Source organism: Eublepharis macularius, chromosome 8 (assembly GCF_028583425.1).
Source record: "Eublepharis macularius isolate TG4126 chromosome 8, MPM_Emac_v1.0, whole genome shotgun sequence".
Classification (NCBI taxonomy): domain Eukaryota; kingdom Metazoa; phylum Chordata; class Lepidosauria; order Squamata; family Eublepharidae; genus Eublepharis; species Eublepharis macularius.
This window is the reverse complement of record NC_072797.1, coordinates 77,142,370-77,167,285: the sequence shown is the minus strand read 5'-3', so window position 1 is coordinate 77,167,285 and position 24,916 is coordinate 77,142,370. Positions and strand designations below refer to the sequence as shown.

At 42.5% G+C, this 24,916-nt stretch overlaps 1 long non-coding RNA gene across 2 annotated transcripts in view; it reads right to left on the bottom strand.

Moving 5' to 3' along the window:
• Window positions 1-2,611: 2,611 nt before the first annotated feature.
• Window positions 2,612-24,916, bottom strand: part of LOC129335211 (uncharacterized) — a 61,996-nt gene continuing 39,691 nt past the window's right edge. The window contains exons 1-3 of one of the 2 annotated variants that reach the window (XR_008597573.1): window positions 15,237-15,455; window positions 12,396-12,471; window positions 2,612-2,895 (exon numbers count right to left, since the gene is read on the bottom strand). This is a non-coding gene — a long non-coding RNA (uncharacterized LOC129335211). Of the gene's footprint in view, window positions 2,896-12,395; window positions 12,472-15,236; window positions 15,456-24,916 lie in introns of those variants that run through there. The other variant, XR_008597574.1, reaches the window with a different exon arrangement.

Sequence of the window (24,916 nt, the reverse complement as noted above, 5' to 3'; positions counted from 1 at the left end):
CAAGATCAGACGGCTCTTCCCGTACCATTGGGCTCCATCTCACCTACATTACTTAGGCATCAATATCCCCCAGAACCCAGATCACCTGCTCCGAATGAATCACCAACTGATAATGAAAGACATTAAGAGCGCAATATTCAAATGGAACAAACAAACGTTATCTTGGTTTGAGAGATACAATTTGATTAAATCCTTCATCCTTCCAAAACTAATATTCCTTTTCCGAATGATCCCAATAGATATCCCCCATCACGTACTGGGACAATGGCAAGCATCCCTTAATAGGTTTCTTTGGGATCATAAGCGTCCCAGAATAGCTTTCAAGATCTTGAGGACCAAACGCTGTACTGGGGAATTCAACTTCCCTGACATTGGTATGTACTACACGGCAGCTAGGCTGACGGATATAGCTCAAATCCTGCATCACAACACACACTTTGACTGGATGGATGTTATGCATCCGCAACATCAAACCCTCACGATTAGCGAGCTGTTCTGGACCCATACCGCCCACCGCCCCGCCTCATCGAGCGGGAACATCTTCCTCAAGGCACTTTTGAAGCTATGGGACAAGCATAAGTCTGAACTGATCCCTAAAATCTCTAGATTCTCACTAGTGACCTCGCATGACGGGATACCGCCTCGAGATACTAGCACTGTCTCAGCATCCTGGGAGAGCCTTCGGAACAAAAGGTTGATAGATATAGCATCTAATTCTGGCATCTTAAACAGGGTAGAGCTAGCCCGCAAATTAGGTAGGGAAGTTCCGTGGTACCTCTATTTTCAGTTAACCTACTTTGTGCAAAGCCTGGAGATAAGGCAAGTCTTTTCCAAGTCTAGGACGGAGTTTGAGATGATTCTTGAACCCGACTCACTCACCCGCAAAGGACTTCTGTCCAAAATCTACAACTTGCTGATAAACTCCCATACTAAACAGAATGTGACACTGAAAGATAAATGGCAACTAGATTGTGGGGCTGACATCTCCCAATCTGATTGGGAGCGAGTTTGGTCCTCGAAATTATTAAGCACCCCGGTCATCAATACCAAATTGCAAAATTACAAAATTCTTCACAGATGGTATCTTACCCCTCATCAGTTGGCGAGAATATATCCCAAACGGTCCCCTCTTTGCTGGAAAGGTTGCGGTGAACAGGGGACCTTTATACATGTATGGTGGGGATGCCAGTCAATTCAAGGATTTTGGCGCACGGTTCTCAATGAAATCACAATTATCACCTCCCATGTTATCCCACCTAGCCCTGTACTAATCTTTCTGGATATCTGGACTGATTCCACTATACCACACCACAGGAGGGACTTAATACGCACACTCCTGAACGCTGCCAAGAATGCGATTGCAATCAAATGGAAGTCACCTGTCCCCCCGGGCCTGCACATGTGGTACAGGATGGTGTGGGACCATCTTATAATGGAAAAAATAACTGACAGAGTACAACTTATTACAAACCCAATGAAATCTTCTGACTTTGCTGCCAAGTGGTTCCCTTTCTTGGATCATCTAGCCAAAAATGAGTTGTTAACATCGCAGCTGCCTTTTCAGGAAATCATACAACCAGAAGTGTGAGGTCGGGGGGCCATTGTGATACTAGAGTAGTCGTGTTAGCTTGCTCATGAGATGTAGTTCAACTAATACCCTTTCCTGTGCTTTCGCAGACAGTGTAATGTATGTTAGAAAGAATATATGTACTGGAAATAGTTTCTTCTGTCCTGGTTGTACTATGGAAATTGTTTTGTGTATTGTGATCTGGTATGTTCTCCTGCAGTTGATATTGTTATGACTTGTTGTTAATAATAAAAATCTTTATTAAAAAAAAAAATAAAGGTATAAAAAGACAGCCACAATCCCATGCCACCCCCACACCAAGACCAGTATCCTATCCACTGGGCTAAGAGGTTAGGTTCAAAGGAGGCAACACCCCAATGCCGCCCTGAAGTCACCACCAGCCACAATGGGCCAGACAGAGAATATTGCTCAGGCTGGCATGGCTCAGTGGAAAGGCAAGGGATAGCATCACAACGGCTCCTGGTCTGATCCCCATAAAGGGAGGGATCAGAGGCAGGCAGAGGTTTTGGAGTTGACATTTTACTACTACAAATCACCAAAGAAGGAACAGAGCAGCTCAGTCAACAATCCACCCTGGAGACCCATCAGTTTGGCTAGGAATCACTCCACACACAACCCTCTACCCATGGCAGAAGCTTATTTGAATCTGCCATGGGTTCCCCTCCCATCTACAGACAAGCTGTATGGCTGTCAGTGCTGTGGGAGAGTGTGGGACCTAAAGACCCACCTTTCAGTGAAGCCGCACACAACCTGCACCATCCATCAGTTTGTTCCCCAAGCATGCTACCCATAGTTTACAGCAGTGTGGAGGGAGAGGGGGGGTGGGGGACCAATATGTGGGTTCCCATCCCCTCTGCTATGTTTTGCAGCTGAAAAAAGGTCCAGCAGGACCAGAAAGATCAACCATAGCTATCACAGCACGGCCATCCCTGAGTCAGAGCCCACATTCTCAGGCATGTGAAGGGGCAGCCCTAAGGAGAAGCCATGTGGAACTTGTCTCATCTGGTCACAAACAAACAGAAACAGTAGCAAAACACCCCAGACTTTATTGAGCAGCAAATCAAGAAGGGGTCCCGATGAAGTGAGTTGCCAACTCTGTCATCCTGTGCCTTTGCGAGCTGCTCCCAGGGCCCATGGGGAGACAGGTTGAGCAGTCCTTAGCACAGCATCCATCTGTGTGAGGCAGACTCCCAGGTCAGATATCTTGCCTGAGGCAGGATGCTCTGTGAGCCAGGCTGGAACTGGTGACTGGGCTAAGTGGCAGCGACTAGTGGTCATGCTCCAAGGTCTCCCTGTTTAATCACCACCTGCACAGATACAAAACAGGAACACACAGTGATGGCAAACAGCACACATGACACCCCAGCAGGGTTTGCAGTCCTACCCCACATTGTCCAAAAGTTTTCAGAAATCTTAATTCTGTCTGCATACTAATGTTTACACTTTAGATTCAGTATATTAATATATTAACATTCATGTTTTATATATTAATATTTTTCTGACTCAGTGCATATGGATGGTAGACATAAATCACCTGGCTCACAAGACATAACAGAACACAACACTGCCTCCTATATGTTCCTTGCCATCCTTTGGGTACGAGTTAGGAAGTTTGGAGTCTAGATTTTTAGCCTGTGGTACCCTCCTGATGGAACTTCTTCCCAGTCAGGGTCTGCCTGTCATAGAGAGCAGGGTGCTGCAAGGATTGGATGCTTAGAAGTTGCTTTGGCTTTTTGCCAACACATAATCTTATGTGTTTATTTATGGCTTTGAATGTTTTAACTGGTTTCTGTTTGCATTTATTGTGACTGAACAATTCCAACAGAAAAGCACTTAATAAATATATTAAGAAATTCCTCATGAGTTATTTTATTTATTTATTTAGATCATGGCTATACCACCTCATCAGAATCCTGCTAAAAAGTGACTTACAATTAAAAAATTACATTATTTAAAAAAACCCAAACCATTAAAAACAAGCCTTTGGGCATAAGCATAATGCTGGAAAGCTAGCATCTGATTCTTGTCCTCTTGCAATTGTAGTGGATAGGATAAGATTAATTGTTCCTTCCCCCTTCCTTTTTTAAATGCTTGTGTTGCTAGATAAAGGAGTACCTCCTATAATGGTGGGAATGTGTTCCTGGAAACAGAATGATGTGTGGATGGAATAATGGTAGAGGAGGCATTTGTAACATTGTTCTAATGGGTCTGTGTTCGCTGCTTCTGTGAGTTTCCCATGCTGGAGCATCCATTGACTAAGGGGTTGAACCACCTTTCCTATGAGGAAAGGCTGAAGAATCTTGAGCGTTTCTAGGAAAAAATAAGGCTAAAGGGGGACATAACTGAGGTTTATAAAAGTATACATGGGGCAGAAAACAGAGTTTCGCTTACCGTAACTGCTGTTCATTGACGTCTTCTGTGCAGGCACACATGGGACTGCGCACGCACAGGCCTGCCGACCGGCTATTTTTTTCTATAGCTAACGTCCACTAGGGGGCGCCCAACCGGATAGTGCGCCTGCGCGGACCTTCCCGCCAATATTGTATCCGGTGGGCGCCCCCCACCCTCCAGTTTCTCCTGTGCCACCGACCTCCAATAATGTTATTTTTATATTATTATTATTTTTACAACTGGAGGAAGCATAGCGGGGCAGGAGGGAAGGTATGTGTGCCTGCACAGAAGACGTCAATGAACAGCAGTTACGGTAAGCGAAACTCTGTTTTCATTGTCCGTCTTCTGTGCAGTCCCACATGGGAGACTAGCAAGCAGCTTACCTTGGAGGAGGGCATGCTTCCTATGCAAAAAGCGACTGTAGGACCGCTCGACCAACAGCTGCCTCCTTGCGCTCCATCGTATCCAAGGTGTAGTGCTTGGCGAAGGTCTACGAAGAGGACCACGTAGCCGCTCTGCAAATATCCTGGATAGGAACACCCTTCAAAAAAGCTGCCGATGATGCCTGAGCCCTAGTGGAATGTGCTCGAACATCCAAAGGACAGTCAACCTTAGAATGTGCATAACAAGCCTTCACAGCCATCGTAACCCACCGGGAAATAGACTGAGGAGTGGCTGCTTTTCCTTTGCAAGACCCCGAATAACACACAAAAAAACTATTAACCTTCCTAAAAGGCTTAGTTCTCTGAAGGTAGAAAAGGACTGCTCTACGCACATCCAGTGAATGCAAGGCCTTTTCCGAACTATCTGAAGGGGAAGGAAAGAACACAGGTAGAATGATGTCCTGAGAAGTGTGAAACTGGGAAGCAACCTTAGGCCGAAACTTAAGATCCGGCCGAAGAACCACCTTATTAGGATGTACTTTCAGAAAAGGGGGATCTTGTCTAAGAGCTGCTAGTTCACTGACCCTATGGGCCGAAGTAATGGCCACCAAAAAGGAAACCTTGAAAGACAAAAACTTCAAAGCACATGATGCCAAAGGCTCAAAAGGCGCTTTCATAAGAGCAACCAATACTAAGTTAAGTGACCATTGAGGTACGATCTCCCTCACTGGAGGGAACATATTCTGTAACCCCTTAAGGAAGGACTTGGACAAGCTATGGGAGAAAACAGTCCGACCATCAATCCTGGCATGAAAGGCAGAGATGGCAGCTAAATAAACTTTTACTGACGAATTAGACAGACCTCCATCTTTGAGTGTCAAAAGAAAGTCGAAAATGGCACCCAACTGGCAGTTCCAAACATCTATCCCAGTTTCAGCAGCCCAACATTCAAAACGTTTCCATTTAGCTGTATAAGATTTACGGGTGCTATCTCGCCTGGCATTAACTAAAACTTCTGTAACCCTGTCAGACAATCCGGGGAACCCTGAATAAACCAAGCTGTCAGCTTCAGTTTGGGTAAATCATGATACAGCACTCCCCTGTAGGAAAGGAGATTGGGAACTAGATCGAAATGATAATATACACCCTGAGATAGCTGCATCACTAGTTGAAACCATGGCTGACGAGGCCAAAAGGGTGTGAGAAGAATCACACGGGAACCCTCCCGGAGGATCTTGCTGACCGTCCTGGCAATCAGTGGAAAGGGAGGGAAGGCATAAAAGAGAGCTCCCGTCCAAGCGATCTGGAAAGCGTCCCCTAAGGAGCCCAGACCCAGACCTCCCCGGGAGCAATATGGTGAGACTTTTCTGTTGATCTCCGATGCAAACAGGTCCACTTCGGGGAACCCCCAAGTCTCGAACAGGCCGTTCAACGCGGAGTCTGCTACTGTCCACTCGTGGTTGTCGGACTTGAGACGACTGAGCTTGTCCGCGACCACGTTCGTGGTCCCCGGAATATGAACCGCCTGTAACCAAATGCCCCTGGGTAATGCCCATTCCCAAATTCGCATAGTCTCTTCGCAGAGGAGTTGGGAAGTGGTGCTCCCTTGTTTGTTCAAATAGAACATGGTTGTGCAATTGTCTGTGAGAATTTGTACCGTCTTGTTTTGGAGCATATCTGAAAAAGCGATAAGGGCAAAACGGACAGCCAACAGCTCCAACATATTAATATGGAAACACTTCCCCTGATCAGACCAAGTCCCATGTGCCCGGAGATGTCTGCACTGAGCGCCCCAACCGACAGTGCTGGCATCCGTAGAAACAGTGACCTGACACTGCAGCGTTCCAAAACTAACCCCTTTAAGAAGGTTATCTTCAGAAAGCCACCACTTCAGGGAGTGAATGACCCTACGAGGGATAGAATACTTCCTGGACTGAGGGGCCAAAAGAACGTCATGGACTGAAAGAAACCACAATTGAAGTGGTCTCATATGTAACCTAGCCATAGGAGTTACAGCTGTGGCAGATGCCATGAGGCCTAACAGCATTTGAATAGCCCTAGCCGACTGAAAGCGGCACCTAGAAAAACACTCCACTAGGCGCCTGATACGGAAGACACGTTCCGTGGGAAGGACCCCTTTATTCAGCGTTCCGTCCAAAACCATGCCTATGAAGGACACCCTCTGGGAGGGAACTAAAACTGATTTCTGAAAGTTAACCAAAAGGCCCAGGTGCGCACAAGTGCGCACCACAAGGTTAACCTGCTCAACCAAGAGGTCTGATGATGGGGCAGCCAGGAGCCAATCGTCCAAGTACAGAAAAATAGAACATCCCTGACGTCTCAGGAATGCCACCACAGGAGCCATGCATTTAGTGAAGACTCTAGGTGCAGAGGAAAGCCCAAAGGGCAGGACCTGGTACTGAAACACTTTACCATTACACAAAAACCTCAGGAACTTCCTATGCTCCGGGTGAATGGAAACATGGAAGTAGGCATCCTTGAGGTCCAATACAGCGAACCACATGTTATCCGGCATCAGCTGTAGGACCATCTGCAAGGTCAACATTCTAAACTTCCTAGGTTTCACTGATTTATTGAGTCCCCTAAGGTCCAAAACGGGGCGAACTCCCCCATCCTTTTTGTCAACTACGAACATCCTGGAGTAGAAACCAAGGAGAGATTCCCCCAGAGGGACCTCCGTAATAGCCCCTTTCTGACCTAGGGCCTGAACAGCTGCCTGGAGCTTCTGTGAATCAGAGTCAAACAAGAAATCAGGGAGAGACAACTCCGGATAAACTTCAAATTCAATTTTATAACCCAACTTTATAACATCAAGAACCCAATTGTAAGACTGGATCTCTACCCAGGACACATAAAACTCAGCCAAACGGTCTCCAAAGACCACAGCCTGATCCCCGGCTAGTCAGAATTGCTTAGGTGGTGGAGCCGGTTCTTTCTCAGCTGGACTCCGACGACTCTGTCGCAGACGATAATTGGATCTGCGTCGCTGGAAAGACCCCGACTGCTGGTGGGGTTGTCTGAAGGAGCCATAAGGAGGATACGGCTGGTACCTCTGGTTCCGGTTCCGGTAGTAGTACGAGGAACGATATGGAGGATGGTTGAACTGAGAAGGTTTAGTGTGAGCGATGCCATAGGACCGGGCTGTTAAACGATCCTTTCGCTTTTGGGACAGGTATTCGTCTGTCTTGCTCGCAAAAAGAGTCTTCCCTTCAAAGGGCATATCCTCGACCCTGCTCCTAGTATGTGGAGGTAACGCAGTAGTACGCAGCCATGCATGCCTCCTAAGAACGACGGCAGAAGCCAAAGCTCTCGATGAGGTCTCAAGGGTGTTTCGACCAGCACTAATTTGTTGTTTAGAAAGGCGCAATGCCTCATCCATAATAACCTTGGCCAAAACTTTTTGGTCGTCTGGAAGCTTGTCAAGGAACACTGCGATACGGTTCCACAAGAAGATCTGCTAGGCACCCATAATGGAGGAATAATTCGCAATTTTTACCGACAGTGCCGCGGAAGAGTAGATCTTCTTCCCTAGAGAGTGCAACTTCCTGCTCTCCTTGTGAGCAGGTACAGCATGCACACTCTGCCTCTGATTTGACTGCATCTCCTCCGCAATCAGTGAGGAAGGAGAAGGATGGTTGAAGAGATACGTGCAGACATCATCTCGTGTCTTGTATAAGGCCTCCAGACGCCTAGAAGTAGGGTGAACACAAGCAGGCTTCTCACAAATTGAGGTGATGACCTCCTCTAAACCTTCCACTATAGGAAAAGCGATTGAAGCCGGGTTGCCTGAATATATATGGCGCAAAATCTTATCTTTTGGCCTAGGGTTAACTGCAGAAACCTCCAACTCCAGCAATCGAGCCATTCTAAGCATCTGCTCCGCATAAAGGCGAAAATCCTCCGTGGGGGAGATTCTGCCGGATCCGATAATAACCTCGTCAGGAGATGGATCCGATGGAGGACTAGGGCTCTGGTCACGGCCGAATTCAGAGTGATAGTAGCCCTGATCACGACGAGGTGAGTCAAAACGGGAGTAGTCACTAAGCGGAAGCTCCCAGTCATCTCGGACCGATAAGTTGGAACCGGACCGATGAGGTCTAAGAAAATCGGAGCTGATAGTCTCCCTGCGGCGGTGACATAGTTGGGGAGAGCTCTGCACCGAAGGTCGACGGCGTTCCTCTCGGGACGGGGAACCAGACCAACAATCTCCTCGGGGATACCACTCGCCATCCGATGAATGGTACAACGGCGATCGGATCCGAGAGGGAATCACCAAAGTCTCCCACTCGGTCTCTGTCTGTACTGATGTCGTATGCTTATGCTTGCTCTTCTTCTTAGTTTTCTTGGGTACTGGTCCAGTCTGGTCTTCAACCCTGGGACACTTCCTCTGAGTCGAATCGGAGTGTCCCGGAACCACTGAATCTGGAAGCTTCGCTGGATCCGAACCCCTCGATTCCGAAAGTGCAGTCTCGCTCGGAGGTCGGTCAGGTCGCACTGGTTCCAAAGTCCACGACTCTGATGGCTTCGGTTCCATCCTCCTCGGCTCCGATCTCGACACCGTCGGATCCGAAGCACTTCTGGGGCTCGGAGTCGGGGTCCTGGGAGACTTAGAAGGTTGGTGAGTCTGACCCGACATCCCGCTCGGATCCGAGGGGGGGGTAGATCTAGGGCGTCCCAGAGAGGGTGATTTCGCCGTTGACGAGGCGCTCCGGGAAGACTTTCCACTCACCGAACGTGGCTTGGTAGGCATCTCAGCACCATTAGTAGCCCGCATAGCCCTTTTCCACAACATTGCCTCTAGCCTGGCTTTTCTTTCGGCCCTGGCTTTAGGCGTAAACTTTTGGCAATGGACACGTTTAGCCACAATATGCGTCTCCCCCAGGCATTCCAAGCAGACGGAATGGCCATCCGTCCTGGTCATTTTAGTAGCGCACGTCGTGCATTTTTTGAATAAAGCTTTCTCAGACATCGTGCCTGAGAAAGACAAACTCTCACCGATACTGTGAGTGAGATCTTCAACACTTTCACTTTCTTCTTTAGATCAGCGGATGAGCTATACGTCTTTACCGGTCAGCGGCAAAGAAGAAACTGGAGGGTGGGGGGCGCCCACCGGATACAATATTGGCGGGAAGGTCCGCGCAGGCGCACTATCCGGTTGGGCGCCCCCTAGTGGACGTTAGCTATAGAAAAAAATAGCCGGTCGGCAGGCCTGCGCGTGCGCAGTCCCATGTGGGACTGCACAGAAGACGGACAATGAAAAAGTGGATAGAGGAAGCTCCCTCTTCCATAATCCTAAAACACAATGAATTTTGATGGGCAATAGGAAATGCTGCTTTTCTCAATGAGTAGTTGTGGGATTCACTGCCAATGGATGTAGTGACGTCTGTGAATATAGATGGTTTGAAAAGGCAGATAGATTCATGGGGAAGAGGTCCATCAATGGCTGTTAGCCATGGTGATTTAAGGGAGTGTACATATATAGAGGCAGCATAAGAAGGCAACTTTGGCCTCTGCCTTGTTGTTGACCTTCCAGGGCAGCTGGTTGGCTGCTGTATGAAACAGTATGCTTGAGAAGATGGACCACTGGTCTGATCCGACCCTTGTTATATTCAAAGCCTCCCTGGGCCACTTCCTGTGTTGAGGTTTGTGACCACCTTGCAGAACTAGCAGAAAGTCAGCACCCATTTGAGTAGCAGCTGTGACGAGCAGCCCCTTTAAAAAGCTGCCACCCAAATCACAGCTGATCCATAGTAGGGATCCACAGTTCCTGCATACCTATGACAGCTTCCTTCCAAGAAAGCCATAGCATCATTCTCCATGGCCCGAAATCTCCGAATGAGGCCTTGTTCCTCAGCCATGCAGTTGGGTGAAAGAAGGCTGTCCCACTCATGGTAGCACTGTGCAACTTCCATTGTGTTACTCTATCCTAATGGATGAGCTGCTGAGCACCAGCAGTCACCTACACACACAACACATAACAAATAGTATGACCAGCCCAAACTTGCTGCTTTTTTGTTGTTCAGCCCTGACACACACCCCGCCCCCAAAGAAGAGTACAATAGGGAGTAGTATCCTCTCTCCTCTCTTGGCCAGCCATGCAGCTGAGTCACTGTCCTGACCACCTCAGCACCATACTACTTACAGCTCAGAGGTACAGCCAGGCTGATTGTACAGAACTGTAATGGACTGGCGTAACCCCTATGAGGTAATTGGATTAGCCCAGGAAGGCTGAGTCAGGAGCTAGAGCCAGGCAGCTGAGGAAAAAGCTAGTTGCTGGGGAGCTTAACAATAATTAATATGCTCTTATCATCTTGAATAAGGGCTGTAATTCCCCAAGAAGAAGACAGCAGCCTAGGTTCCAGTAGCTTCAAATTGGAAAGATTGTGAAAAAGGACTTGGTGGGATCCAACAAGTTGAACTGTTTATCTTTTCAAAGACATTGTTGGCTGAAAATTTCTGTATGGTTGCACTTATGAGCTTAGTTAAGAGGGAAAAATAGTTCTGTTGTATTTATTGTTAAATGTTTTTTAAAAAATTTTCTTAACTTACAGTTGTGTGAAAGTTGACTTCCTAAGCCCCATAGAACCTATACAAAGAGCAATTACACTGGCACTATAGGAAGCAGTGCTGTGAGAGATATTTCTATACAATGTGTGACATAGGCCATCAAGAACAGCTTACTTGACTGACAGAGGAAGGAAAGCATGTTCCTGCCATGCAGCAGCATTGACCATTTTCAGTGAACAGTGAAGCTTTATTTCACTAGAGAGACATGGTTGTTCAGTGGAATAAGAATTTGGAGACCTGAGTTCGTATCTCCATTCACCCATTAAATTTTACAGCCAGCATGGTATAGTAGTTAGATTGTCAGACTAGGACCTGGAAAAGCCGGGTTTGAATCCTCACTCTGCCATGGAAGCTCTCTGGGTGATGGGCCAGTTGCTCTCTCCTCCTCTAACCTACCTCAAAGGGTTGTTGCAAGGATAAAATGAAGGAAGAAAACTATATGTTCTGCCCTGAGCTTCTTGGACAGACAGGATAAAAATGTGATAGATTTATTCTGAGGCTTGATCATGCTGTGGAGATCCCATTCCTGTGCATTTTTCCTTGTGTCTTGGTTCTCTAATTTGCCATAAAAATTCTGTGTTCACTCTTTTTATTCTACTAATCTCTGTGTTATGCCAAGTAGAAATAATAAAGAGTTCCACCATCTATAGGTCTGATGGAGAGTTTGCAAGAAAAAGCTGAATGATGGCTGTTTGCCTGGCTACTGATGGGTGGGTGCAAATGGTTGGAGCTTCATGCAGCTGTGACTATTGGGTACATCCTGTGTATATGAGGGGCCTTACCTGAGCAGTGTCTAGTGGCAGTGGTCCATTAGAAGATGCTAGTTCAAATCTCAGTTTAACCAAAAAAGCAGGTAAGCCATTATCTCTTGACCTCAGCTTCACCCACCCTCCCCTGCCAATAATATACCTAATTCACAGAGGAGTTGTCGGGTCTATCAGATTAATTCACGTAAAGTTCTTGAGCATTTTAAAGAAGGGCATTATGTGAATAGAATTAGTAGTAATACTCAATTCTGTACTGATGTTTCTTTGTATTATTACAGTATATGGTATGATGTTATGAACTTTAGTGCAAAATTTAAAAAAAACAGCCACAAGCAGAAGGTGGCCCTTCATGTCAGATTAAGTGTAACAAAAGAAGGTTATGCAGCCTAGTTTTTTTCAGAAAGGGTTTAGCTGTCTAATCCCTCCCATCAAGATGTGCATGAATTCCAAACTTTTGTTTAGCTTTGCATTATTATCAAGGAAGAGACACAAAAGTAAAGATATATAAGCTGCACATCCCAAAGCTACCTCTAATTAGCAGAACCAGAGTTGACCTAGATCACTGCAAAATAATATTAATCCTAGGAGGCTTATGTACACAGCTGTCACCTTTCCCCTTGTTCTGCTGCTTAAGGCATCACTTAATTATTTCTTGACCATGTTCATTTAACATCTGACCTGGTATTTTGTTGCAAGCATACAGTCTGTTCAAAGCGCTGAACTGTCATCCTCTCAACTTCTTCACGTGATGAGCCTTACGGATAAATAAGAGAGATTTTTTAAAAATCATAAGTTTTAATCAAGATCGGAGTTCTTTACATATTTTAATGGAAAGCAGAAGACGCAGCACCATCCAAAGCAGAGTTACACCTTTCAAAGCCCACTGACTTCAGTGAACTTAGAATGATGTAACTCTGCCTTAGGATGGCAGTGTGAATGTATGGAACATTCTATGGCACTGATCCTCCAGGAGTATAAAAAGCAAGCTTCCTGGAGGCTTGAATGTAGGTTTCTCAGGGATATTCAGGAAGAAAATGAGAGGTTTCCACCCTCAAACTTGTGAGAGTGACTCCTACATATCCGCCACAGGGAGTAGGAGTTCCTTGTCTGGATGGTTCTGCATTCTATCATTACCCACCAACATAATGTCACTTGAGAAAAGCACTATAAACCAAAGTAACTTAAAACAGATGTCCATGCACATGTTCTAAATGATGTGGCCATCTAAATAGATTTTTGGGCTGAAGGGAAGGAGAAGAAAAAGAATTGAATGAAGCCAATGCAGGAAGTTTTCTCTTTAGGCTCACCCTGCAGATGACGATTGTACATGAACTATTTCTTTTAGCTGTTTAGAAGTAACCAAGCAAATGTTATTTCATCATTTTACTTGCTGGTAAATCAGTGAAATGTGTTCTAGATTTTCTAGTTGGGGTAAATTACTAATGTAGCTAAAACTAATCTGATTGCTTTACCTGAGGTACATGAATAACTTAAATAAGATGGTAGCAACACAACTTTTTATAAATATGTCACTTTTTATTTCCAACATTTTAATATACTTTTTGAAGGGTAATTGAAGATATTAGTTCCAACCAAAAAGAAGTCCCAGACATATGTGACAACTGGTTTCCTCTCTTGTGCATCCTAACCAGCCATTCATGGAGATGTGTGTGATCCAGATGTGCATCTGAACGTACTAGTGCACATGGATCTCTCTTGCTGGATTCAGACAACTTGCTTAATGGTTTTGAGTTTTCCCTCCGTCATATTCAAGATAACCACATTTTGCTTTGAAACTAATTCTCTCTGTGTTTGCCACAGTTAAATTCTAGAATGAAATGATTAAACCTTGTTTCTGAGTTAATCTGTGTTTTGCCATTCATTGCAAAACAGCTCTTTCAAGGCTATTGGCTGTTGTATATCTATAATCCTTGCCATCAAAACTCTAATTTATCCTGCTGCAATTGGTGTCAATCAAACTGATCAGTTCAATTAGTTGAAAGTTAATTTTTTTAAAAAAAACTTAGGTGAGAATTTTTATTGATGCTGCTATAGTTATGTTATGCAAGCAACAATTTGATTTCATTCTCCAAACTACTTGATTTTAATAAAAAATGTATGGCATTAATTCTGTTGCAGACAGACAATGCAACCTCAGTATAAATTGTCCATCTGTCCACCTATATCACTCCTATTTTTCTATATGTCATTGCAATGTTTTGCCTGATAAAAGTCTGAACAGCTTTGAAGAGTCTACTTTTGTATTTGAAAAGAATAAGTCTAGTACTTCATTACCACAGAAGGCCATATGCTGCATAAATCATTACAAGTCAGAGCATCCTCAAAGCTCTAGCTAGTATATTTCCTTCCTAGAAATTAAATGTTTGCAAGCTGATGTGATTTTACATCTGCTATTGTCAGTACTGTTGATTCTGAAGACAATCTCCTGTGGAGGAAACTTCCTGATTGCAACTCCATTTATCATTTTATGATCATCCATAACTACATCCTTTTGTGTGTGTATGCAGTGTTAGATTCTGAAAGTTTTTAAATAATTTCCCCTTTATTAGCTTTTAATAGGGAATGGAAAAATATTTTGCAGTATTCTATGGCTAAACTATTTTTAACATGCATAACTAAGTAAAATGTAGAAATTAGTATATTTGCGCCTTGTCGATATTATATAAAATTATAATAAGTATAGTATGCACATCCATGATAAAATTAGTCTTTTCTCCAGTAAGTTAAAAATTACTGAGTTTTCTAGAAGCTAACAATACAATAAAATACAATAAAAAATCAATTAAAAACTAATAACAGAAAGCACACATTCAGTTAAAATACAGTAAACATCAATTAAAGTCAGTTCCCCAGTAGTGTCACTTCAGCTAAGCTTATCTTGGTATGTAAGTCTTTTACGTTTCAATCCAAAACAGAGTTTTGGATTGTTTGTGTGTTTGAGCACAATCAAGCCAGAGTTAACATTTTGGTCTCAATGAGTTATGATTGTGCTTAAACCCTTTCCTATGTAAATAAATGGTATGAAATTTTTCTTTAATTATCCAGGAGACACTTTTTAAAAAACCTATAGTGTCATAGTTAATATCTGCAAAATTTTAGGTAGTTTTCATTGCTTTGTTGGCTGCATACATCATATTGTTGTACTATTTCTCTCATTCTGTTATTGCAGTTTTTCTTCATTGTTTGTTCTATTATAGAGTTTTATTATATATAGCATACTATTTAGTGTGCTATTTTAATTTTGTAATCTCATTTTAATGTGTTATTGATTATAAGTATACTGCTGTGATTACATTGTTTGTAATTGTGCGATCTGCCTAGAATTGCAGGGAGGAAGGTAGACAGCAGTGGAAGGAGACAACACTGCTGTTATAGAGGCAAACAGGAGCTAATCATGCCTGTGGTAGGATAATGGATTAACCATGTCCAAGCATCTGGGAAGGAAAGCTCAGAGATCTGATCTGATAACAACTATATGGAAGAAGTGCAGTAGCTTACCCTTGAAGTCCACTAGTCTTCCATACAGGACGAACTACTTAACCCCTTAATTCCACCCACACTCCCTGAATTAAGGTTGCTCGAAGAAGTACGATCCCATGTTGCTTTGCAATAATAAACTGCATGGAAGATGCCAGTCACCTCCTCTTAAATGTGCAGAGCAGGGTGCAGAACAATTCTGCATAGAAATCTATTATAAAGTCATCTGCCAATCCAGCCTTGTGCCTGGTTACAATGCCCAAATGCCTAAAGAGGGCCGCAGCTTAAAACAATGTAATATAATGATTAACTTACTGTTGATTTAGATCAACATTCAGAGGTCAATGAAGAAATGTTAACTTGAATGCAATCTATTTTGGAACAATATTTTACTGTCAAATCCTTTTATCTAGCAAGCTTACCTAGTCAGTGTGATTTCTGTGGCTGTTTTCTATTAGCCAAGGCACTAATGTCCAAGTAAGGTTTGTGACAGACACCCTTAAAATGTCATGTAAATGTTCATCTGTAAGTCTTGACCTACACTTGGATTTCACAATTTTCATCTTGGAAAAAGTTTGTTCAGAGATATATGTGATGCTAAAGATTGTGAATATGCCTGCAGCAAATTTCTTTAGGTTGATAAATGTATCAGGTAGACCACAATAGAAACTGAACAGGCTATTTTCTTTGTAAATGTCTCTGAAATGATCACTGGCTTGCAAATCAATTAGTTCCATCTGGGAAAAAGTTACTTGCATCTTCTGGTGCTACTTCAAATGGATTTTGAAACATTCTTATGGCAATCAGTGAATCTGTTTTGGAATTCTACCTGCAATAGGTTCAGCGCTTTGACATGTCATTCAACATGGAATTGTAAATTTCCATCCTCAAATTTTAGTTCATCGCAGCATGAGAAGTTTGAAAAGTTACTTTCACTAACTTGTTTCACAAAAATGTTTAGTTTTGTTTCAAAAGCTTTCAGTTCGGAATACATATCACGCACAAGCTTTCCTTTTCCCTGCAGCCTTAGAGTCAGTGTGTTCAGATGCTCTGTGATATCAGTTAAGAAACCAAAACCAAAACCCATCGAGAGTCAGAAAGAACTTCTTATCCTTTTTCTTTCTCCATGAGAAAGACATCAACTTCATGATGAAGACTGAAAAAATGAGGACTTTGCCTCTGCAAAGCCACCTGACTTCTGCATGGTACAATATGTCTCCATATTCTGCATCTATCTCTAAGAAAATTTTGAAACTGATGATGAGTAAGGCCATGATGCCTGATGTAATTAATGCTGGATACAACATGCACCACACTTTCCCACTAACGAATCTTACTACACAAGTCTTGCTAATAGATTCTTTCTCATCTTTTAAAAAAATTCTTATAATGTTTTTGATGCTGTGGAGGACCAAAACACAGGTTAAAAACTGGCAGGGAAGAGTTGGCCATTCCATCCTGTCCTCTTGTGGGCGATTGTAGCCTGGTTAATAATTGTAGAATGAGGCCTGAGTTATATATGCAGTAAAATTATTTGATCAGAGTGTGAGGTAGAACAGGCTGTACCATTTAAGCCTGCATTCCACTTCTGGATGCTTCACATGTAAAAAACAAACAAACAAACAGCTATGTTTTAAAACCTAGCACATTATCACAGCAGTTCTATGTGGACAACGATACTTTTCTCTCACAAGCATTGGGAGGCAAACCTTTTCTTGCCTACAGACAGCCCCCTAACCTTAAACAACTTCTCACTCAGAATAATGTACTTACCAACACTGCAACAGACTCTGGGACGAGAGCCTGCAATTAACCAAGATGCTAACTCTGTCCCCATATTTAGTCCGACAGCATGATCACTGGACCTAACAATACCAGTTATACCATCTCAAGATCATTCATTTGTTCATCTTCCAATGTTATATATGCTGTAATGTGTCGAGAAAACCAGTTCGGTATAGTGGTTAAAGGAGGAAGGACTCTAATCTGGAGAACTGGGTTTGATTCCCCACTCCTCCGCTTGAAGCCAGCTGGATGACCTTGGAACAGTCACAGCTCTTTCAAACTTCTCTCAGCCCCACCCACCTCACAGGTTAATTGTTGTGAGGATAATAACACATTTTGTAAACCAATCAGAGTGTGGCATTCAGTTGTCCTAAAGGGCAGTATATAAATCAAATGTTGTTGTTAGCAGGAGTGCTAACAGCAGTAGATACGCAGCACTGATTAAAGGTTAAAAGAGTTTATTTCGGAACTATATATCTGATAGTAAAGAGAAGAGACAGAGAACAGATGCTGTCTATCTAACTACACAGTAGAGAGAGTGTATGCTTAGGAGAGAGGAGGAGATTGCCCTGTTTAGCCCAATAGGAGCAAGACAAGGAAATGTCCTTTAGGAGACAAGAGTTGCTGCCCTCACTATCCTAACTAACTGATCCTTGCTGCCCCCTGTATGGAAAGGGTCTTCTTCTCTTCTTCCTTCTTGTACACCAGACATTGCTATTTCCAACACCCCTTCTCAATGTCTAGTGTACAAAGGCCACAAGATTAATCTTCTCACATAGACTTTGAAACTTCTCTTTGGTAGGTGGCTCGGTGAGAACATCTGCAATCATTTCTGTAGGACAATACTGTAACTCAACAAGCCCTTCTCGTATGTTTCTCACTATGTGACTCTTAATGTCAATGTGCTCAGTTCTTGATCCAATTCCTTCTGTCTTTGCAAGCTTTATGCATCCTTGATTATCTTCAAAGAGTTGTATGGGTTTGGATTCATCTATCCCAAAATCTTCAAGCAGTTGTAGTATCCACTTGAGTTCTTGGCATGCTTCTGCCACTGATATATATTCAGCTTCAGTGGATGATGATGCTACAAGTTCTTGTTTTCTGCTTGACCAGCTGATTGCTCCTCTGCCATAGAACACTTGTCCACTGGTGAACTTCCTGTCTGTAGTATCTTCTGCCCAGTCAGCATCCATGTATCCCACTAGTCTGGGATTGTCGCTTGCTGGTAACTTGAGCTTCAGTTGTGCAGTGCCTCTTCAGTATCTTACCAGTCTTTTGACTGCTTTCCAGTCATTCACACTTGGTGATGCACTCTTCCTGCATAGTATTCCCACTGCTGCTGCTGTGTCGGGTGTGATCACTGTACTTATGTAAAGCAATTTTCCAATGGCTTCTCTGTACACCCTGATGTTTCTCAGAGGTTCATTGTTTCCATCTTGTTTCAGGAAATCTGTTTCCATATGAGTATATGCTGGTCTTCATTCATATTCATGTAGTCCAGGAAGTCCATAATATTTTGCTTTTGATTGAGAAGATAGCTTCCATCTTCCTCTCACTCTATCTGTATCCCAAGGTAAAAACTGATATTCCTAAGATGTTTTACCTCTACTTCTTGGTTCAAACGTTGAATTATTTCATCACATTCTTGTTGGTCTTCACAACAAATAATCAGATCATCGACGTAAACCAAATAAAAGTCCATTTGTGGTCTTTCTTTCTTGCGTATAGGCAGCGTTCTGCCTCACCTTGTTTGAATCCTTCCATGATGAGTATTTGGTTCAGTTTCTAATTCCAGGCCCTTGCAGCCTGTTTCAGCCCATAAATGCTCTTCTGCAGTTTGCATACAAGTTGTCTGTCTTCAGACTGTTCAAATCCAGGAGACTGGTCCATATACACATCTTCTTTCAGATCCCCATGTAGAAAAGTAGTCATCACATCCAGATGCTCTACATGCATCTTCCTTGTGGCTGCTATGCTCAGTAGTGTCCTTACTGAAGTGTGTTTCACTACTGGAGCAAAGGTCTCATCATAGTCTTCTCCATATTTTTGAGAGTATCCTTTTGCAACTAGTCTTGCTTTATACTTTTGTACTTCTCCCTGTGCATCAAGCTTGGTTTTGAAGATCTATTTGCATCCTAACGTCCTCTTTCCAAGTGGTAGTTCTGTAAGAGTCTATGTCTTGTTCTGGATCAGAGACTCAATATCTTCTCCATTTCTCTGTTTCTCTTGCTGGCATTCCTTCTATGTCTTCCCAGGCCAGCTACAAGGTTCGGGTACAGCTTCTGTTGTTACCAGGTAGGAAAACTTTCTTGGTGATATTGCTTTGTTTGCCTGGTTGAACGTCTGACACATGGTTCTGCATCCCCTTCTTCTGTAGGTTCCGCAGGTGTCTTTTGTGTGTCAGTGATCTCACACAGTTGCACCATTTCTGATTGCTGTGCTTCATCAGTTTCTCTTGGTGTAGATTCTCTGGTGTCTACTTTCTCTTTCTTGTTTGTTTTCTCCATTTCATCAATGTAGACCATGTTGTATATTGTCACCATCTCTGTTTCAGGGTTAAGGATTTGGTATCCTTTACATCCCTGTGCATATCCAACCAATATGCCTTGTTCTGTTCTGAGATCCATCTTGGACCTTTTCTCCTTTGGAATGTAATCTTTTGATCCAAACACTCTCAGATGATGCACGTTAGCTTGCAGTTGTACCACAGTTCAAATGGCGTGCTGCTTGCGCCTTTTGTAGGCAATATGTTTTGCAGGTAGGTACCAGTGTTCATAGCTTCTCCCTAGTATTTCTCAGATAGCTCTGCTTCATGGAGCATACTTCTGCACATTTCTGTGAGAGAGCAATTCTTCCTGTCTGCTACTCTGTTGTTCTCTGGTGTGTATGAGACTGTCCGATGATGCTCTATTCCTTCAGCTGGTATGAAGCTTGTCATCTCTTTTCCCATGTATTCACCTCTATTATCTGTCTGGATAGCTAGTGGTTTTCTTTGGAATCTGTTCTGCACCATTGCTAGATATAGCTTAAATTTTTCCAGCACTTGACTCTTCTCTCTGATTAGATAAATCACAGTAAATGTTGAAAAATAATCAGTAAAAGTCAGTACATACTTGTTTCTGCTGGGTGTCGCTGTTTCCATTGGGCCGCAGACATCACTGTGGTTCAGCTCCAGTGGTCTTCTGGTTTGCTTCTCACTTTACCTGATGAAAGAGGGTCTGGTCCCTTTGGTCTCAACATAGCGAACACATCTTTCTGCGTCAGGGCATTTTCTCATTTGCATATCATTGGTTAAGTTCTACCTTTCAAGTTGATATATGGCCTCAATGTCTCTGTGCCCAAAGTGTCTGTGTAAGAGCCTGGTGCACACTTTATGATTGCAAGCTTTAGCCAAATATGCTTCTTTCTTAAAGCAATCAAGTACATACAAGTCTTCATTTAATGTGGCTTTGGCAATCAATTCAGTTTCATCTCCAATAAAACATATTTCTCCTTTAAATACAGTCTCTATTCCTTTCTTTCCCATTGCAGGCAGAGACAGAAGATTGGATTTCAGCCAGGCACATATAAACAATTGGTAATCTGCACTTCCCTGACTTGGCCACTAGGTAGCATACAATACACTGTTCCACATCCAGTTCCTTCTGCTATGAGTGAGTCTCCATTTGCAACGCAAAGTTCTTTTTTGTGATCATGCATGACATCACAAAAGTCTTTTTCCCCTGCTATAAAGCAGCTAGCGCCTGAATCAACAACCCAGGATAATTCATTTCCATTTCTCGGGGCAATAGTTAGACTCCTCTTGCCTGATTTGCAATTGTTTGCTCGGTCATTAGTGTTAAATGAGCTCTTGTGAGCACTTTTAAATGGTTGCCTTTTGTCTGTGCCATGAGGCTTATGGCGATCTCTTTGTGATTCAAGCAGCTTGCAATTTCTCTTAATGTGCCTCTTGCTGCCACAGAGGTGACAATAAAAAATCATTTATTGTGTCAGTTTTTAAGGCAGTTTCATTACTTTCAGCTCGTTTATTTTGCCTGCCAATTTGTTCATCTTCCAAGAGGGCAAGTACCTCAGCTAAGCTCAAATGGCTCCTTGACTCAATTCCATGTATTATATTATCATAACTTTCTGGAAAACTAATTAAAATCAATACAATCATATCTTCATCTTCAACTTGTTTTCCCATAGCCCTTAATAGCTGGCTTAATGAAATCATATTATGTAAATGATCTCTAAGATCTTGATTCTCTTTTATATTTAAACTGTATAACTGTTTCATTAAATACATCTTGGTTTTAAGCGAGCCTTTATTATGCAGTCTGCTTCACTCGTCCCATACATCTTTGGCTGTCTGCATGTTAATTACTCTTAATAGCTGCCTGTCGCTCAAGGCGTTAACAAGGACAGATCTTGCTTTTTTGTTATTCTTGTCCCACACAGTTTGTGCCTTGGCTCCTTCAGCTGGTCTGCTTGACTGAGTGGCATCCCACAAGTCAAGCTCCATGAGACGGGCTTTAATTCTTTCAGACCATAGCTGGTAATTGTCATCATTCAGTCTTTCTATCCAGGGACCCTGCTGTGCTCCCCAGGGGTCGGCCATCTTAGTTCCTTTGTTCTCCGCCATGCCTCTGAGCCTTTGCTGGGCAATCAAGAATGCTTCAGGCAGCTTTTCTGCCTTTAAATCAGTAAGCACACTCTGGGCCTATTAACCCTGTTAGCAGGAGTGCTAAATAACACAGAGGTAGTTACACAGTACTTATTAAAGGTTAAAATAGTTTATTTAGGAACTACATATCTGATAGTAAAGAAAAAAGATAGAGACAGATGCTGTCTATCTAACTACAAAGTTGAGAGAGTGTGTGTTTAGGAGAGAGAAGAAGGAAGATATTGCCCTGTTTAGCTCAATAGGAAACAAGACAAGGAAACGACCTTTAAGAGACAAGAGAGTTGCTGCCCTTACTATCCTAACTAACTGATCCTTGCTGCCCCCTGTATGGAAAGGGTATTCTTCTCTTCTTCCTTCTTGTACACCAGACATTGCTATTTCCAACAGCTGTTACCAGCAGTGGCCTGCTACTTTCTATATTGGACAAACAGGTTAGTCCCTATGCATAAATCTGACATTAGAAATCACAACACTCAAAAACCAGTAGGAGAACATTTTAATCATCCAGGACATTCCATTACTGACCTAAAAGTGGCTGTCCCCAAACAAAGACATTTCAAGGGGAGATTGCAATGTGAGATTGCTGCTATGGAGTTCATTCAGAACAATGGATCTCCCCACAATGGATCTCCCCACCTTTCACCCAGGGTTGAATAGAGTCATAGAATTCTTAACTCATTACATATGCTAATTTCTGTTCTAATCAAGCTGCATTGTACCATTGGACCTTTACATCCTGACATACTCCTTTGCTACATCCCTCCCATCTAACCAAGCCGTATTGTACCTTTACATCCTGATGCTCTCCCTTATAACACTCCACCCACCTTTGGGTTGGGATATAAAGGCTCAAGGATCTCCTTGACTCTTGAAAGTTTACACCTGAAAATCTAATTGGTCTTTAAGGTGCCACTGGATTCAGATCAGCTAGCTGTGGTAGGATTCTGTGAATGTCATATGGGGCCCTTTGTCTTCTCATGAGATCTGTGGCTCTCACAAGAGATCTGAGGCTCACCACAGACACCTTGGCTGCTCTACCCAAACATGGCCACTGCCTCTTTTGGCAAGGCAGGAGGCAACCTAAGGGTGAGGAGCTCCATTCTTGCTGCCTATACTATGGACTCCCAGAGCTACTCTTAAAGACCCTGGACCATAGTTTAAGATCTGCTACCTTAGAGCAGTTAGAAACAGACAGCAATGTAGGTTGGAGACATTCATGGAATTAGATTATTCAGCTAGTGACAGAAGAACAATCACAGAACTATTCCAAAACAAATGTTAGTAATTTGCTACACGATTATTATGTAATTTATGTGTATGATTTGCAAGTTTGTCTCTATCTTCATTTGCTCTCACAGGAGAAGGAAGAGAAAAAATAGACTAGGGCAAGACATATCTTTACTGAATTCTGATGGTGCTAATTAGAAAAGACCCTTTGTGTTTTAAATCAATCATTTCTAGCCAATGACTAGTAAATCTGTGCTTGCAAATGAATCTGTGTTTATTGGAGGGAATGTACCTTCTGCAGCTAGTAGTATATAAAGTTCATTATATTAACTGATTCTGGAATAACATCAATGTGAAGTTTTCAAAGAACAATGACCAAAAGGCAGATTCCACCACATGGGGCAGTTATTAAAGTAGGGAGTGATGAAGGTAAAAGTGAATAATGCAAGCAGTTCATATGCATGTATTCATACTCAGGTTGAGTCAGGGAAAAGTCTGACTGTACATTTGAACTGAATGCATCACTCTTTCTTGTTAACACTACTCTCTAGTTTCCTTGGAGCCTCCAAGTACTTTTTGCTGTGATACAGTGAATTTTAAAAAGGAAACATTATTAATAGACAATTGCATCGTCACTATTATAAAAATTGTCATATCTTTCATTAAGTGACATTCTATGTTTGCAGAATATGGATGGTTTTACTCCAACCATAATGGAACATGTTGGGCAAATCAGCCTTTTTGGTTTACAAGGTAAAGCCTTTGAAGTACAGAAGATACCTTATCTATATTCCATAAAGCACAGTCTAGATTTACAAGACTATAAATGTTTTACAAGCCTGAGGATAATAATAGCAACAATGAAAAACATGTGCTTCCTAAGGAGGAAAGATTATGATGACTGAAAGATACCCAGAACAGATACGTAACTGAATTGAATTTCTGGAAATGAGAGCTGGCAAGGTAAAGGAATTATTCCTGTTGTATTTTTTTGTAGTTTACAGTGAAATCCTAAGAAGAGTTACTCCAGTCTAAGTCCACTGAAATCAAAGGGCTTAGACTGGAGTAATTCTGTTTAGGATTGCACTGCTAAAGAGTTACAATGAAATCATGACAATGACAGATTTACAAAATAAAACTTTCCTTGACATGAAGACTCTGTTTATTAAATCAACCTTAATGTAAATCCAGCTATTAGAAGAGTCTTGTGGCATCTTGAAAAATTACATATTTATTAAAGTTTCAAGTGGGTAGCCATGTTGGTCTGTAGTAGAACAGCAAGATTAGAGCCCAACAGTACCTTAAAGACCAACAGTTTTCAAAGTATAAGCTTTCCATAGTCAAACATCTTGAGAGTCAAAGCTCTGAAAATCCTGATGGTCTTTAAAATGCTGCTAGACTCAAATCTTGATATTTATTAAAGTATATGCTTTTGCAGGCTTGACATCATTTTGTCAGATGTATAAATACTCAGCAATATTTTTTTTATGAGAGAAGAAATAAATGTAAACAGTGGGTTAGACTGAGCCACTTTCTAGCTGGTGAAAAAGGGAGGAAAAGTCCTCTTTGACCACCAAAAAAACCCTACACTGGGGATCATGGGACCTGCACGGATAAAGGGCATGTGGGATGAGGGCTGTAGTAAGAAAGAGAATTGGGTAAGACTGAATGAAAAAGCAGATTGGATCCAATCCGGAAGGTAAAATGCCTAGCTTGTGATATTTCTATGCAAAACTCAGATATATATAATTAAGGCAACTGTATATAAGCTTTAATAGATGATTGTCTGAATTAGAGACATAACCTAATTTAGAGAGCAATTGTTAGGAGGTCTACTCAGAATCCTACCCCTATCCAATAGGGTTTACTCCCAGTAAAGTGTTCTTATGATTGTACTGTAAGTAGCATGTAAAAATTTTGCTGACTAGTATTCATTCACCTCATGCACCTGAGGTTTTAACAGGTTAGTCATACATCTTACTTTGAAATCATACACCGAACTGTAAGTTACTCAAAGCAGCGT